Below are 12,176 nucleotides of genomic sequence, written 5' to 3' on the forward strand. Positions count from 1 at the left end.
TTTTATGGATCTGTCATGTGTTTCTTATCTGTAACCATACCTGTAGGTATCTAGGAGTCTACTGACATGACTTTTACCCTAGTCATTAACTTGTTAATCTGGAATGAACTTCAAGGAAGAAAAACTTCAGTCCCTCCCCCTGTCAACGACAAAACAAAAGTCAGGAAAGAAGCTGTAACCTCCCCTCTAGTAATACACAGCACTAGCCCTGCCTGAGTCAGCTGGAGGCTCACAACACAACATACTGTAACACAATGCTGGTGCTGCAGTGAGGGTGCCAGGCCGGGATTACAGCCACATCTGAGAGGTGAGTCCCTGCCAATTCTGCTTTCAAGGTTTGGGAAAAAACTTTCATATGTTTCTATAGCTATACAGGATGTCAGAAAATCTGCTGTTAGCTTGTAGTTGTGGTACCATTAATAGATTGTGTAAGTGCAATTGTTTCAAACCTGAGGCTGCTCAATTTATGAGACCACAAGTCCCAGCATGTCCTCACAGTCTGCTATGGAATGTAAATAAGTGGATAAGGTTACAGGGATGCAAACTTAAAAGACAAAGCAGCTTTATTTTGGGGGGGATTGACTTTCCTAGCACCGCCACCACCTCTTTTTCGTAAATAGAGGGCCACAGTGGTGAGACCCCCTACCCATCTGACACTGATGGCATAGCCTGTTTGTACTAAGAAAAGCTATTAATCCATGGTGTGAAAGGGGTTCGTGCCACGTTATTCCCTATCGATAGGATAGAGGAAAACCTCATGATCGGTGAGACTCCGACCACTTGTCCGGTTCCCTTTTCCTAATGGAATGACAGACCGAGCGTACACCCCCACTCTGCATTCATTCTCTATGGCAGTACAGGACAGAAGAACTGGATCTTTGGGGGTTCCGTAAAGTTTTCCTCAAAACGTAGCACAGCCCCTTTCACTTAAAGGGTCTCTGTCCCGATATAGTAAGGGTACTGCCTTTGGTCACCTACTGGGCCACCTCTATATTCATTGAGTATAGTGAAAGATGTATTGACTATTGTCTGTTGCTTGTTATTGACTGCACGGTTTGCAGGTCACTACCCGTAATCAGGAGTCGTATCCAGTGGCCATCGACTAGCCATATACAAATGTTTGCATTATTTTCATGGCCAATCGCCAGCTGTTCACCGGCTACAATCGCCCATTTCGGCTGATATAAATTGAATGTGTATGGCCAACTTTACGATAATAAATCAATTTTTCATCAGTGGCTGTCCAAACAGAGGGAAGGAGCCACTCTTTGGAATTGTCCTGTGGGTTCAGATGTAGCTACCATCCTTCCCCGAGTCACACAAACTATTTGCAAAATAGTCAAGTACGCAACCACATGGTCTATTTCCTGCAAACCGGCTGAAAGACCATACTTATGTATACAGGTTATTACACCAGTTTACAGCAGGATGCACCCATGCCATAATGTTACAAATGCAAATACTAATAAACATTAACTTACACTCGCATCACCAGTGAAAGGGGTTACAGCTTAGTATTGTACCTGCACACAGATAAGGCTTCTTATCTTCTTACATGCAGTTCACTGTACTAACAACCTATTGGTCATGTTACTAGATCAGGTGAGCATCCCAGTATCTCACACCCAATTCTCCTCTGACATCACATGGCCAGGTTTAATCCTGCAAAAGATACGGTTAAAATGTGGACAAAATGCACAAGGTTGCCACCAACGTCAAGGGTCCTCATTGTCCCCACACCTAGACCCCGGGATTCTACTCAACCAAACTCTTTTTGTGAACCCTGGTTCCATAATATACAACCTCAAGTATTTACATAAACACGTAGTAGGCTGATAATGGAAAAGCTGTGAGATAAATGACGTCCTGATACGCTGATAAACTACCGTTCTTTCTGGGTGTCATAATCTCCGATTCACATACAGTATTACACAATTCAACCTCTGAGATATGTAAACGGAATGGCATAACGTAAAATCCCTGGCAGATTTTAGGGCTTGGCAGTTGCAGACTTGGCTGCAGGACTGGTTTTCTTCCTTATTGGAAAGCTCATATGTTGCGATGAGAATTAGTTGCTATTTAAGACTAAAGCACCACACAGGGGCTGAAGTGAAAAAGCGCTGTGGGAAAAACTGTGGCAGAAATGCAACGTGGTTTTTCCTGCACCGCTTTTCACAGAAAGTTGAAAGAGTATTTCCTCTGCGGACTTTCTGCTTTAATTGCACCTACAGGGAAACCAACGGTGTTTCTACTGTATATATATGTATAACTCACATGTTGTGATTCCCAAAACCGCAATAGTTTTGGAAATCGCATCATTTCTACTGCGCGTATTTTTTAGCAATGTGTTGATGGGATTCGCTAGAATCTCATCCACTTTGCAGTGACTATAAAAATCTGCGGTTTTTGCTGCAGTGTTTACCTCACGTAGAGCCCTGGCCTAAAGTCATTTTCTAGGACTTACATATTGATGTCCTATCCTAAAGACAGGTCATTAATATATGATCAGTGACAGCCAGGATCTCCAAAGACCATCTGGTTGAAGAGGCTACAGCATTCAGGTGAGAGTTCTGTCTGCTGCATACTAATGCTGAATACTAATCACAATACCCAATACGACTTAGGGGCTGTGGGTCATTCTCCAACGAGCTAGCTCTTTGAAGTGGAAGGTTGGACACTCACTTGCCCCGTTAATGGCTATCCCTGCCTCCAAATGGGTCACTGACTCAGCCATATTTTAATATCATGAGGTCATGCTACTAACAGCAGTCAGGAGGTCATAACATTAGGGTAAAAGGAGTGTCTGTCTTCACATGGTTGACGGCATTAATTTATAAACAACAGATCCAATCTACGAGGCCGTGGTTGGCGGACCGACCTCCTCTAATCACATATTGATGACCTATCAATATGTAAAAGCCCTTTTAGATTGAGGCCTCACTTTTTGGAAACGCAGCTTTTTTTTGTTGAAGATTTTTATACTATTACCGTATATACTCGAGTATAAGCCGAATTTTTCAGCACAGTTTTTGTGCTGAAAAAGCCCCCTTCGGCTTATACTCGAGTCAAGCAAAAAAAAATATTTTTTTTTTTGTGAGGGGGATCTATGACCAGCCGCAATAGTAATGTATAGAATCTCCCATAAAATAGTGAAAAAAAAGAAGCTTTAAAAAAAAAATTAAAAAAATAAAGTAAATAATAGTTCTAAATCCCTCCTTTCCCTAGAATACATGTAAAAGTAGAAAATGACTGTGAAACACATACACATTAGGTATATAGGGTTTGCAATGCTCCTGTTCCGTCGGGAAGGGGTTAATAGGAGCACTGCAGATACCCTATATTCAGCCAGACTGAATTCCAAGTGAGGGAAAAAACAGTCCTCAAGCTCAGGGAAGGGGCAGACAGACAACCAAAACACCCCCTCCCCAGCAACTACTGCACACAAAACTATTTTAATTTTTAAAATTTTCCAGTAGCTGCTGCATTTCCCCCCTAGGCTTATACTCGAGTCAATAAGTTTTCCTAGTTTTTTGTGGTAAAATTAGGGGCCTCGGCTTATATTCGGGTCGGCTTATACTCGAGTATATACGGTAGTTTTTAAAAAAATCCATTCCTGGCTTTTTCTCCAAAACAAAGTAAAATCTTAAAATCTACAACAAAAAAAAGCTGCCTTTCTGCGAGGTCACATATTGCAGGAAAATAGTTGGGGTTTTTTTTTAATGCAGATTTTGCTAAGGTTTTTTGAGGCAAAGTCAGAATTGTCCTAGAAAGGAATGGGAAATATAAATGAAGCACTCTTATTCTTCTCCTTTCTGCCAAATCCACACCTAACTTTGGCTTGAACGCAATAAAATTTGTGGTTTCAGCCCGAATAACTAGCGGTACATGGCACACGTCTCCAGGTATGCCATTAAGGGATTGTAATATTGTGTATATTCATCCTCACGACACAACTATTGTGTTGGATTAGCTTACACCTGCCATAGATTGCTACTATTCTTCTGTATAAGTGGCAGTAATCTTTAGTAAATAAATTGCACAATTTTTGGTAAGACTGGAAAAATATAGAGGTACATCAAGTTCAACCTATAATCCTACAGTGTCGTTCCAGAGGGAGGGGACAAAAAAATCATGTGTGGACGCCACCTGCCCCAAACTAGGGGCAACAATTTCTTCCCATTCTAAATATGGCGATCAGAATAAATCCCTGGACCAATGTGGTGTCTCCGGAAATCAAGTGTCCGTCACTTATGTGTATATTGTATGAAGGAAGATATCCGGACAATGTGTAGAAGAGCAATGCCATGCCACACTCCCAATGTCGGAGATCATACCTAGCCTTCCTTGAGAGTTTTCTTCACATTTGCGTCAAGAATAGCGTAGTATACAACCCTATTCATCTTCTCATACAAACCTTCCAAATTTCCGAGGGTCCTCATTATTATAGAGCATTTCTATCTGTTGTATTGCCATGCTGTGTGAACAGTACCTAAGAGTCTATTCGCATGTCAAGGCTTCAAGAAAGTGATTTTTTTTTTTTTTTTTAGTTTGCGGCTCCATGCCAAAAGTCGCAATTCAAGAGAAACACGGGAAAAATGAGCAAATGGCGATGAAAATAACGACGCGTTTCATTTGTCGCTACCTGTGTCTGTTTTAGTGTAACGCTGCACGCAACGCATTTGGTGCAATGCGGTTGACCTGACCCCGTCAGACATGTTCATAGCAGGTCTCTATGTCTATCTGAAGCTACGTCTTTCTGTGGTACAAGTGTCAGGACTGGGTTAGACATGACACAAGTTACTCTAGCATCTTGTGTGACACACTACTGCACCCCACGTTATACTGACATTGTATAGTCCCCACACATATGGGCTGCTACGGCTGCCTGTAGTTAGCAGTGATGGCTGGCATACAGCACTGCGCATACACAGTGCAGTCAGTACCACAGGAAGAAGCCCTGTCACACACTTCCTACATCCCGCCCTGTGCTGTGTCACTGCGGGGCTGCCGGTCCCTCGGCTCCTTGTACACGACATGTCACAGGGGTAAGTCATTACCATCATGGAGGCTAATTGTGTGACAGGAATGGGCGGGAAAGAGGATGAGGTGACGTCACGGCCGTGTGTAAACAGGGCTGTCCTGTGTAGGGAGCAGTGTGTGCTGTATGGTATATAGTGTGCGCTGTATACTGTATTGTATATAGTGTGTGCTGTATACTGTATGGTATATAGTGTGTGCTGTATACTGTATGGTATATAGTGTGTGCTGTATACTGTATGGGGGGATGTAATGTGTATAGTGTGTGCTGTATGGTGTATAGTGTGTATACTGTATGGTATATAGTGTGTGCTGTATACTGTATGGGGGATGTAATGTGTATAGTGTGTGCTGTATGGTATATAGTGTGTGCTGTATACTGTATGGTATATAGTGTGTGCTGTATACTGTATGGGGGATGTAATGTGTATAGTGTGAGCTGTATGATGTATAGTGTGAGCTGTATGGTATATAGTGTGTGCTGTATGGTATATAGTGTGTGCTGTAGTATATAGTGTGTGCTGTATGGTATATAGTATGTACTGTATGGGGGGATGTAATGTGTATAGTGGGGCTTCTATGAGGTGTACTGTGTGTATTACATAATGTGTATTTTATATGGCTTATATAGTGTGTAATGTACTTTGTATATAATATGATATTGTATGGTATATAGTGTGTATTACAGTACATAGTGTATAATGTAATATGGTATATACTATGTATAGTGTGTATTACAGTACATAGTGTATAATGTAATATGGTATATACTATGTAATATGTTATATAGTCTGTAATGTATTGTGTATTACAGGATATAGTGTATAATGTATTATGGATGGTATATAGTATGTATTGTATAGTGTGTAGTGTATTGTGTCTATAATTGTACATAGTGTATAATGTAATATGGATGGCAGATACTTTGTATTATAGGACAGTGTATAATGTAACATGGTATATAGTGTGTGTAATGTATTGTGTATTACAGGATATACTGTATAATATAACATGGATAGTATATAGTGTGTATTACAGGATATACTGTATAATGTAACATGGATGGTATATAGTGTGTATTACAGGATATACTGTATAATGTAACATGGATGGTATATAGTGTGTATTACAGGATATACTGTATAATGTAACATGGATGGTATATAGTGTGTATTACAGGATATACTGTATAATGTAACATGGATGGTATATAGTGTGTATTACAGGATATACTGTATAATGTAACATGGATGGTATATAGTGTGTATTACAGTACATAGTGTATAATATGGATGGTATATAGTGTGTATTACAGGATATACTGTATAATGTAACATGGATGGTATATAGTGTGTATTACAGTACATAGTGTATAATATGGATGGTATATAGTGTGTATTACAGGATATACTGTATAATGTAACATGGATGGTATATAGTGTGTATTACAGTACATAGTGTATAATATGGATGGTATATAGTGTGTATTACAGGATATACTGTATAATTTAATATGAATGGAGGAAAAGTTAGGAATGTATCTCCTGGGATAGAAATGACCATAAAGTCCACATAGTAGAGATTCCAGGACAGTTTGTCAGACTGTTGCAGAAAGACAAACTCTCGGTGGAGATTTCATTACACCCCAGTATGGCTTTCTATAAGGGCTGACTCAGGCAGTCCTCACATCTATATTATGAGTATATAATTCACTGTTATAGGACTGCTTCAATAGGTTCTGTATTTTTCAAGGTGAAATCCGCTGTGAAAATCTGAACCTGACTTACCGGTAATATGATGTGGATTTTGAAATCCATACCGCAGGTCAATTTCCTCAGTGTGTTGATGAATTTTGTTAAAACTGTGTCCACCATGAATGCTGCAGATTTTCTGCTTTAAGTTCTACAGTGTATCTGTCCCATATGGAAATACCTTTAGGCAGAGGATCCACATTGCTTCTTTTGTTGAAAGGTAGCGGTAGAAGGTAGTGGATTGAGTAGAAGTAGAAGACCTTCCTATATTTCCCATTCCTTCTGTAGCCATTCTTGGCTTTGTCTCAAAAAACCGCAAACAAAAAAAAGCTGCATTTCCGTAATGTCGGGCCTCAGCCTTAATCTGAAACCCTACTTTGGGGAAAAGCTGGGTTGTTTTTTTTGTTTTCAATTACCGTATATACTCGAGTATAAGCCGACCCAAATATAAGCCGAGGCCCCTAATTTTACTACAAAAAACTGGGAAAACTTATTAACTCGAGTATAAGCCGAGGGGGGGAAATGCAGCAGCTACTGGGAAATTTCAAAAATTAAAATGGTCGGAGTTTTTGGGTGCAGGGCAAGGGGAGGGGGTGTTTTGGTTGTCTGTCTGCCCCTTCCCTGAGCTTGAGGACTGGGTTTTTTCTTCCCTCACTTGAAATTCAGTCTGGCTGAATATAGGGTATCTGCAGTGCTCCTATTAACCCCTTCCCGACGGAACAGGAGCACTGCAGATACCCTATATTCAGTAGACCGGGCACTTTCAGACACAGGGATACCTAATGTGTTTGTGTTTCGCAGTAATTTTCTACTTTTGTATTCTAGGGAAAGGAGGGATTTACAACTTTTTTTTTTTTTTGCGGTATTTTATGGGAGACTCTATACATTGATATTGTGGCTGGTCATAGACTCCCCCCCTCCCCCCCTAAAAAAATAAGATTTTTATTTTTTTTTTTGCTGACTCGAGTATAAGCCAGGGGGTGCTTTTTCAGCACAAAATCTGTGCTGAAAAATTCGGCTTATACTCGAGTATATATGGTATACTGCATTTTTCCTTTTTTCGAGCCAAAGCCAGTAGTGGATTGAGCAGAAAGGAAAAGAAATTTCCCATTCCATCTGAAGCCATTACTGTGTTTGGCACGAAAAAAACAACAAAATCTGCGACAAAAAAAGCAGCGTTTCCACAATGTGAGACCTCAAGCTTTACACCGGCAACTTGGCTAGTTTTTCGTGGAGTGTCATTTTTTTTTAGTTAATTAGAGGAGCCTTACTGCTTCTGTCTGACCTTCATCCATTTCGCCCCCGAATTCAGAGTAGATTCCTCCCGAATCCACCTTCCATTGTTTTCAGTGGGAGGCAGAGATTGCAGCAGGACGTGGAAAAAAGAAGCGTCCTGCTCAATCATGTTGTGGATTCCGTGACTCCAGACTCCCTCCTGTTTAGGCCCATTCATCCGGGAAGCTGCAACTGAATGCTGATACGCTGTACCGGCATCCCGTTGTGGCAGACCGCTGTGAAAATGGAGGTGACATGTGAACATACCTTTAGGGTGCATTCACACTGAGTAAACGCTAGCTTATTCTGAACGTAAAACACGTTCAGAATAAGCGGCGTCTACAGCAGCTCCATTCATTTCTATGGGAGCGGGGATACGAGCGCTCCCCATAGAAATGAATGGGCTGCTTCTTTCACTCCGTGCAGTCCCATTGAAGTGAATGGGGAGTGCCGGCGTATACGGCAAGCTCTGCTCATGCCGGAGCGTACACGCCGGCACTTCCCATTCACTTCAATGGGACTGCACGGAGTGAAAGAAGCAGCCCATTCATTTCTATGGGGAGCGCTCGTATCCCCGCTCCCATAGAAATGAATGGAGCTGCTTTAGACGCCGCTTATTCTGAACGTGTTTTACGTTCAGAATAAGCTAGCGTTTACTCAGTGTGAATTCACCCATAGTGTGCAAACCAAATAATGGCCTGCTCTATAATTATCGAAACTGAGCATCGTGTGCATGGGGCCTTAACTTGAACTAAGAGGGCTGATATTTCAGTGCCTTTTAGGCTATATGCACACGTAAAAGTTTATGTTGTAGATTTTCCTTGTCATAATTCGCACCAAATCTGCATACGTATTTTGTCTTCAGTTTGCCATGGATTTTATTAAAAATTTCACCACTTTTGTTGAAATTGTATCTACCCTATATACTCGAATGTAAGCCAAATTTTTCAGCACAGTTTGTATGCTGAAAAAGCCCCCCTTGGCTTATACTCGAGTCAAGCAAAAAAAAAAATAAAAATTAGTAATGTATAGAATCTCCCATAAAATAGTGAGAAAAAAAAAGAAGCTTTAAAAAAAATAAAGTAAATAAAAGTTCTAAATCCTCCTTTCCCTAGAGTACATATAAAAGTAGAAAATGACTGTGAAACACGTACACATTAGGTATCCCTGTGTCTGACAGTGCCCGGTCTACTGAATATAGGGGATCTGCAGTGCTCCTGTTCCGTCGGGAAGGGGTTAATAGGAGCACTGCAGATACCTTTTAGGGCTCGTTCACACGGTGTAACGTGCCGCGTGATGTGGCACGTGTACGCCGCGTGACCCTTTGCGTGCCGTACATGCTCCCATTAATTTCAATGGGAGCGGGGATCGTATGCGCCGCGCTAGTTTGCGGCCGTGAATAAATGCACGGCCGCAAACTAGCGCGGCGCATACGATCCCCGCTCCCATTGAAATGAATGCGAGCGTGTACGGCACGCAAAGGGTCACGTGGCGTACACGTGCCACATCACGCGGCACGTTACACTGTGTGAACGAGCCCTTATTCAGCCAGGCTGAATTCCAAGTGGGGGGAAAAAAAACCCAGTCCTCAAGCTCAGGGAAGGGGCAGACAGACAACCAAAACACCCCCAACCCTTCCCCAGCACCCAAGAACTACTGCACAAAAAAACTCCAGCCATTTTAATTTTTGAAAATTTCCAGTAGCTGCAGCATCCCCCCCCCCCCCCCCCCCCCGGCTTATACTCGAGTCAATAAGTTTTCCCAGTTTATTGTGGTAAAATTAGGGGCCTCGGCTTATGTTCGAGTCGGCTTATACTCGAGTATATACAGTATCTGCACCATATGTCAATTTCTGCATAAAAATGTACATTGTGTACTTGATTAATAAAATCTCATTGATCTAAATGCTACTGTATTGCGGTTCAGATTTCCCACATCCATGCATAATTCAGACTGTGTGGACAGACATATAATCCATAGTTTCTGGCATACGTAACTTGCCCGGTATTAGGGGCTGCTGATGTTTAGGGCACGACCTCCGCTCTCCATGTTGCTCGCAGCTTTTCTGCTGTTCAGCTGTAAAATGTGCTTTGTTCTATATGAATGCATGGCAGGTCGGGCCCTAAACATCACACGATTGTGCTTACAATCTATACTGTTCTTTTTCTGGCAAAGCACATTTACATTGATGTAGGCTACATTCAGCCATCAAATAGGTAAATCAGGCCAGGGGTGTACAATTGCTCAAAAACATCCTTATTCACATATGAATAATTCCTTTACGGCATAATTTTCTACAATGTTAATCTAGGGCCTTATTGTTGGCAAAGCACTTTGTTGCAATAATTGGGATCAGTGACTGCGGTTTTATTAAAGGGATTTTCTTTTTATGTAGATTGTAAGCCCCATATAGGGATCACAATGTACTTTTTTTTTCCTATCGGTATGTCTTTGTAGAATGGGAGGAAATCCACACAAACACGGGGAGAACATACAAGCTCCTTGCAGATGTTGCTCCTGGCAGGATTCGAACTCATGACTCCAGCGCTGCAAGGCTACAGTGCTAACCACTGAGCCACCGTGTTGCCCCTTTTATTAAAGGGATTTTATGTTCCCAAATGCATGTTTCGTACTGATGACCTATCCATAGACACCCGGACACTGCACAGATCAGTTGTTCTAGCAGTCTCCATACACGTGAAGCTGATATACTGAACAGGGAGTATGTGCAGTCTATCCCTACTTAAGTAGCACCACCGCTGTACAGGCAAGCAATGCTGTACAGGCATTAGAAAATGACGTTTTGAAGTAAATCCCGTGCTCCCTAGCTCCACACTAGCGTCATCAAATGCTTATTGGGTCTCAGTGTGATTGAGAAGATGGGACCCAGGGTGGATGGATACTGGCTGGCCTGAGTGCACATAGATTGGTAGTTTCTCATATAATTTACCCAGCATATTATACTGACAGTGTGGTTAAGATGCTGTATGATGAAGTATACTGAATGTACTATGCCATGGTAGGGTGAACTGCGGGCCCACTGGGGAATTTACCTGTGCCTGGCAGGGTTATGCTGCCGACAATAATGGAAACCGTCAGGGACAATCGGCGGCCTAAGGAAAGGAACCGGGATATAACAAGCGATGTATATGAGTGACGTCCTGAGGCCCCAGATTGGCCTCAGTTGTCACAAGCGGCAGAGGCGTCCACCGGAATCAGCCCCTGAGTGCCAGTGGTCCGGACAGTGGCATGGGACTTTGGAGTGCCAGGGTGAGGGGGTTTTTTTTATTTCTTTTTCCTCCACCTTGGCCTCCTGTAAAATATCTGTAATTACTGGGCACTGGTTGTGTTTGTTTTCTCACAACTGCAGTAAATGAGTGTCAATCAGTGATCATTATACGTAATTCTCTGCACTCGCAGATTCATCACATTTTTTTTTGGTCACAGGTTTTCAAGGCTAGGAGTGGAATTGTAAAGTGTACGAAAGATAAAGAAATGAGTTATACTTCTCCTTCCTGCTGGATCCATTCTCACTTTGACTAAAAAAAGCTGCATGTGGGTTTCTAGCTTTAGTTAAAGGGGTAATCCAGGATTAGAAAACATGGCTGATTACTTTCAGAATGAGTTCCACTTCCTCATCTCATCTGTTGGTCATATGTCCACATTGTAGCTCAGTCCCATTCATGTGAATGAGATTGACCTGTAGACAACCACAAAACCTAACTGGTGTCAGCATATCCCAACTGTAAGCAAAAATCTTCAATAGGGCATCAACATAGATGTTTCAAATACTGTAAAAGCCAAGTATTGGTGACAAATAGAGATGAGCGAACACTGTTCGGATCAGCCGATCCGAACAGCACGCTCCCATAGAAATGAATGGAAGCACCTGTGACACTAACCTTGCCGGCGGCCGGCTGGCGTCACAGGTGCTTCCATTCATTTCTATGGAAGCGTGCTGTTCGGATCGGCTGAGCCGAACAGTGTTCGCTCATCTCTAGTGACAAACCATCTTAGGGCTCGTTCACACGGGACAAGAGGGGGCAGATTTTGGCGCTGAATCCACATCATAATCAGCCCCCTCACAATAGAGGTCTATGTAGACCACTAGCT

General features: G+C 42.1%; 1 protein-coding gene across 1 annotated transcript in view; it reads left to right on the plus strand.

The window, feature by feature from the left end:
- Positions 1-230: 230 nt before the first annotated feature.
- The window catches only part of PLA2G7 (phospholipase A2 group VII), a 31,407-nt gene continuing 19,461 nt past the window's right edge, over positions 231-12,176 (plus strand). Inside the window, exon 1 of the mRNA XM_075269218.1 lies at positions 231-307. The gene's annotated coding sequence lies outside the window, so the exon portion shown is untranslated. The remainder of the gene's footprint in view (positions 308-12,176) is intronic.

The sequence above is a fragment of the Leptodactylus fuscus genome, chromosome 3 (genome assembly GCF_031893055.1).
Source record: "Leptodactylus fuscus isolate aLepFus1 chromosome 3, aLepFus1.hap2, whole genome shotgun sequence".
NCBI classification, from domain to species: domain Eukaryota; kingdom Metazoa; phylum Chordata; class Amphibia; order Anura; family Leptodactylidae; genus Leptodactylus; species Leptodactylus fuscus.